Source organism: Octodon degus, unplaced genomic scaffold (assembly GCF_000260255.1).
Source record: "Octodon degus isolate 3935 unplaced genomic scaffold, OctDeg1.0 scaffold00163, whole genome shotgun sequence".
NCBI classification, from domain to species: domain Eukaryota; kingdom Metazoa; phylum Chordata; class Mammalia; order Rodentia; family Octodontidae; genus Octodon; species Octodon degus.
In genome coordinates, this window is record NW_004524739.1 from 4,876,401 (window position 1) to 4,882,372 (window position 5,972).

At 45.1% G+C, this 5,972-nt stretch overlaps 1 pseudogene; it reads left to right on the plus strand.

The window, feature by feature from the left end:
- Window positions 1-869: 869 nt before the first annotated feature.
- LOC105743752 lies at window positions 870-2,720 on the plus strand (annotated as a pseudogene).
- Window positions 2,721-5,972: the final 3,252 nt, after the last annotated feature.

Below are 5,972 nucleotides of genomic sequence, written 5' to 3' on the forward strand. Positions count from 1 at the left end.
TAGGTGCTTTAGACCACTGAGCCATCTCTCCAGCCCCTCAAACCCCACATTACAGTGTGTCCTCATCTATCTTATTCAGCAGATCCAGCACCTTTTGACTTGTTTTTTCCATGTTCAAAATGACCAGGAAAGGGAAGTATTTTGAATTGATTTAGGACAATCAGATACTTCCTAGAGTATTTAAAGCAGGCAGCCAGGAGAGTACAACAAAGGACACTCAGATTTTGAACACAACTGCTGCAGAAAGTGGTAAGAATGACGGAATAGCCAGGAATGGTGACACACACCTATTATCCTAGCACTTGGGAGGTGGAGGCAGGAAGATCACGGTGAGTTGGAGGCCAGCCTGGGCTACACAGTGAGTACAAAGGCAGCCTGAACTACATAGGAAGACCCTGTGACAAAAACCAAACAACAAAACAGAATGATGAGGTAAGTGTGTTCGAAACATGGGAAGCATTTTTTTAAAAATGTATTTAGTGCAAAGTCTACAGGGTCTCACTACACAGATCAGACTCGTAGTGATTCTCCTGTTTTCACCCTCCCAAGTGCTGGGATTACAGGTGTAAGCCAGCACATCCAGTCTCAGCCTGTAATCCGCTAAACTATCTGGGATAGCTTCCCAATGGGAAACATTTTGAGGAGGATTAATGGCACTGTGTCTCTTATTGTAATAATTTTAAAACTTATTTATTTATCTGTTTATTGGTACCGGGGATTGAACTCAGGACCTTAAGCTTGCCTGGCAAGCACTTATGCCACTGTGCTATCTCCCTAACCCAATTTTAAAACTTTAAACATTCACTGTAATTTTTGATCATATATAGCATGTATTTATGAATGTGAGAAGATTATTGGATGTTGGTGAAATGGAGGTATATTCTGTCTATGTGTGAAATTTGTGTAAATTTTGTGTGAAAGCTGAGTGGTAGACTTGTGCCTCCAGGTCAGAGCCGTGGCGGTGGCAAAGTCAAGCCCCATCAACCCCTTGGTGGTCTTTGATGTCAGCATCGGACCAGGAAATTGGCCACATGAAGATTGAGCTGTTTGCAGATGTCATGCCCAAGACGGCTGAGCACTTCAGGCAATTCTGCCCTGGAGAATTCAGAAAAGATGGGGTTTCGATAGGATATAAAAGAAGCACCTTCCACAGGGTTGTAAGGGATTTCATGACTCAGGGTCAGATTTTGTTAATTGAGATGTATTGGAGTTGCCAGTATTTTACCATTTGCAGATGCAAATTTCAAACTCAGACACTCCACTGCAGGCCTACTTTCCATGGCCAACGGTGGACCCAGTACAAATGGCTGTCAGTTCTTCATCTTCTGTTCAAAAGCATGACTGGGGCCAGGGAGATGGCTCAGTAGAATAAGCGCTTCCCTGGCAAGCGCAAGGGACTGAGTTCAATCCCTGGTTCTGGCAGAAACAAACAAAAGCGTGACTGGATGGATGGGACGCCCACTGTGTTTGGAAAAATTATTGATGGACTTGTGGTGATGAGAAAGACTGAGAATGTTCCTACAAGCCCCAACAATGAGCCCACACTGCCTGTGGTGATGACCTCACCGTGTGGGAGGTGCGGCCCAGACCAATACTGAGTTAGGAATTAGGGCTTCCCTTGTAGTCCTGGGCTTTCCCGAGTCAGGTAAGCTGGAATGGCTTCTGTGCTTGCATTCCTGCCTGCTGCAGAAATAGCAGACTCAGAACCAAAAGTGTCCATTTAAGTTTTCAACTGTAAGTAAAAGTTTTTAAGTGGGGGAAAAAAAAAGCTGAGTGGTAGAGCGTGATTAGCATGAACCAGGTCTTTGGTTGCATCAACAGCACCAATAAAAGCATCTCCTGGGAGCAGCAAAGCCACCAGTTACTAACTGTATTATATGCATGCGACCTCGGGAACACTTTACTCTCAATTTCCCTTCTGTAGAGGGAGATAAACTAAGGACCTGCCTACAAGGTTTTCTGCAACCTGTGCTGTACTGTTTTGTTTCTGTTTTGGTGGTACTGGAGATTGAATTCAGGACCCTGCACTTGTCAGGCAAGGGCTTATTCTACTGAGCTATCTCCCCAGGCCCAAACATCTAATTTTTAATTTTTTTTATGTGGTACTGGAGATTGAACTCAGGACCTTGGGCTTGCCAGGTAGGCGCTTCTGCCCTTGAGCCCTTGTGCTGTACTTGGGACCTTTTCCTCCCTTCTGGTGCTGCGGATGGAGCCTACCCACATCAAGTAAGCACTGCGCTATATACTCGCAGCTCTTGTACCCGGAACTTTCAAGAAAAGTCAGGAGGGATGGTGAGATGGCTCAGTGGTCTAAAGCACCTACTTAGAACAAGCTTAGCAAAGCACAGGGACCATGGTTCAATCCCCCAGCACCACATGCCAGCCAGCCCCGCCCCCTGGTGGGCTGAGCTGGCCACACAGACACACACACACACACACATAAATAAATAAAATAAATTTAAAAAAATAAAATAAAATAAAATCTTATTGATAAGATTTAAAAAAAAAAAAAAAAGAAAAGTCAGGAGCCTTTCCAGGAGCCTTTGTAAAATACCGGTTCTCACACTCTCCCTGGCAGCGATAACCAAGGTGGCTCTCTGGCCAACTTCTTAAATTTCAGCTCAGCCAAGGACTTTGAGAGAAGCGTTCTGAGGTTCATGAAGAGCACATGTGAGAAGCGGTTTCCCAAAACCAAGGGAACACAAAGGAAGTCGGCTTGACTTCATGCACCCTCTTGGCCATAGTTACAGCCATGGCCAGCACCAGTGTTTTCCAGCTTGACTGCACCTTGGAGTCACCTACAGAAGCTCAAATGCTATTGAGACCCACCTCCAAGATTCTGATATAGCTCACTGAGAGTGGGGCCTAAGCATCTGGAGTTGTAAGTACTCCCCTGGTAATTCTAAATCCATTCAAGTTTAGAAGCCACTAAGGACCACACGGTGGTAATGGGTTAAGATTCAGCTAGGTGTATGTCTTGGGTTTGCCACTTGGACCAGCTAAATGATACTGGACAAATAACTCCTCTTCCTCCCCCCCCCCATTTTCTTTGTCATATTGGGGATTGAACCCAAGCCTTCATATTGAACTACATCATCAATCTTTTATTTATTTATTTATTTATTTATTTATTTATTTTCTTTTTGTGGTACTGGGGATTGAACTCAGGACCCTGTGCTTACCCAACAAGCGCTCATTCTACTGAGCTATCTCCCTGGCCCCTCTCTTTGTGACAGAGTCTTGCTAAATTGCCCAGGCTGGGATTGAATTTGCAATCTTCCTGCCTCAGCTTCTCAGAGTGGTGGGATTCCAGGTGTGTGCCACCATCCCTGGCTACATCTATTGCCTTATATGTGAGAATCAAGTCAGTACTGTATGCACTGAGCCAAAAGCACAGTTTATCATGAAGAACAACTATGGAGTGACTAGAAGTCTGTGGCCACCCTAGAGGAGAGTAGATCTTTCTGTGTGTGGAGAATAACCATGCTCAGATATGCATCAGAATCATCTGGAGGACCTGTTAAAACACCGACTGTGGGACAGCTCTAACCCCAATTTTGTTTTCCTTAGTGCTAGGAAAAAACAAAACACCCAGGGCCTTATGTATGGTAGGCAAGTGCTTAAGCAGTGAGCTACACTCTCAGCCCACTTAAGATGGCAAGGACAACCTCCACAAGGTTCTGATTCAGTGACTCAGCGGGTCTCAGTGATCCCGGTAGGTCTCCTACAGGTCTCTAGAATTTACATCTTTAGCACGGCCTTATCCTGAGAATCACTGCTCTATAGCACGCTATCTCAGTAGCATCACAGTGACACTTGGGAGCTGCTAGTTTTCTGGCCTCTGTCCATTTAGATGTGCAGCACCCACTAGGTATCTCCATTATCAAATGTCCCTTAAGGGACAAAATTGCCCTTCTAGAACATTTGACACCTGCCCCGACTTCAAGGGTCTAGGTAGGTTGGAAGAGTGACAAGAGCTTGCATGCAAGAGTCCATTCCTGACATCTCCCTGGATTTCTTTAGAGAATGTCATCATGGGCCAAGAGTAGACTACTGACTAGAGGGTAGACTGGGCTTCCTTTGGTTCCACAGGCACAAGGGCTACTGAAGTTAAGGCTAGATCTTCCACTTAGCTGTAAAACCCCAAACTGCTTTGTTTTTTGGTGTTGTGAATTGGACCCAAGGCCCTTGGGCATGCTAAGCACAGGCTGTACAACTGAGCCATGGTGGGACATTCTTCCCCTAAGGCTCAATTGCCTGTAGTCTCAAATTGCTAAGCATTCTTTTACCTGTTTCCTCCCCTCCACCTTGAGCTATTAATAAGAGTAGAGTCTAGGTCTATCAGAAATGAATACTCTAGTCTTACCACAAAGAAACAACTCTACCAAGAGCTTGACTCATCTATACTAGCTATTAAGACCCAGGCCCGGGAGCTGATTATTCTTACCTTTGAAGCCAGCAGCTCATGGCTGCACTTCTTACACCTGCAGAAGGTTCAACTGTGCATAAGCAGGACAGTTAGGTGAGAGAAGACAGCATCAGCCTGTGTTTTGATGGCTTGGCAAATAACTGTGTAGGGAGCTAGGACCAAATGGGTTGGGGGCTAGAGGCTAGCAGAAAGAAAGCAAGGCCTGCAAAAATTGTTTAAGACCCAAACATCCACTTCCCTGACATTCAGCCCACAAAATCCGCCCAGCAAAAAAGAAATCTGCCACTGTAAGTGCCAACGGTGTGAAGTGTTAGAGACTGTGGGAGTCATAAAGGGAAATTAACTGAAAACCAGAGATGCCAAGACTCATTTGGGAGCAATCTTTCCCTCCCAAAGTGAGAGTACAATGCACACATCTGGGGATGTTTTATTTTCAAATCTTTATTCCCCAGGCTGGATTTTCTAGCTCTTCAAATCCTAAGAGGAGCTATTTCCTGGCAGTGGCTCCTACCAAGCAGCTTCTTGCAGCTCCCCGGGCTCAGTTCCCCCGAGTCACTGCCAACTTCACAAGAGACTGGTGGGCATTTCATAGTGCAGTGTCAAACATCAAACCTTCTTTTATCCCAAACTAACAAATGTGTGGGGAGGGGCTGGACCCATAGTCGCCTGTGACCATACTGGAGGTATGAGGAGCAGCCTGTATACCATCTTTGGCCAAATCTCTCCTGGTTGGGGTATAGCCATATAAAGTTGTTCAGGCCAGAATCCCGAGGCAATCTCCCATTGCCTTGCCTTCGGAGATTCTACAGTACTTTGTTTATACTAAAAGCTGTAAGCAAAGGAACCAGTTTCACTTTATTTAACCCTCTCCTTGCTACACTCCTTTGAGCATGCCATCTTTATGCCCCAAAGCATGTGACAAGCTGTCTGGGAAATGGTGTACCATGAGCCATGCTAGGAAACTTTGATCTAGAAGGCCAAGCACTTTAAGCACAAGCTCGCCAGGCTTTGCTTCCCACCTAACCTTGCAGCCTTCCTGTGTGCTGCGTTCCACCACTAATCCCACTCCTATTCTTTGGTTCACAAAACATAGCGCACCTTCCAGCCTGTGCCTGCTGTTTCTTGGAAGGTACAATGTTTTTGTCCCCCTGACAAGCCCTGCTCATTTTCCAAGCCCACTTCTAAGCACAATCACATAATCTGTGTAACTTTTTCATCTCTCCCAGGCACAATAAATCGCTTCCTCCTGTGTTTCCAGTGCCATTTATTCAAACTTCATTCATTGTATTAAAAGTAATTGGTTTGAGAGCTTTACCATCCTGATGGTTCCTTCATTAATGAGTTAAATAAATCTTTGGCATGTGCTCCCTTAAAAAAAAAAAAAGTAATTGATTTGAGACAGTCTCTTCTACTGGCTTATGCATTTAAGATGACAAGGACAACACCCTCAGTCCTCACCAATACTACGGAGCCTGACACAGAACAGGGGCTGGTGTTTTGAATGATGATGCCCCACACCTGAAATCTTTTAACTAAACATATA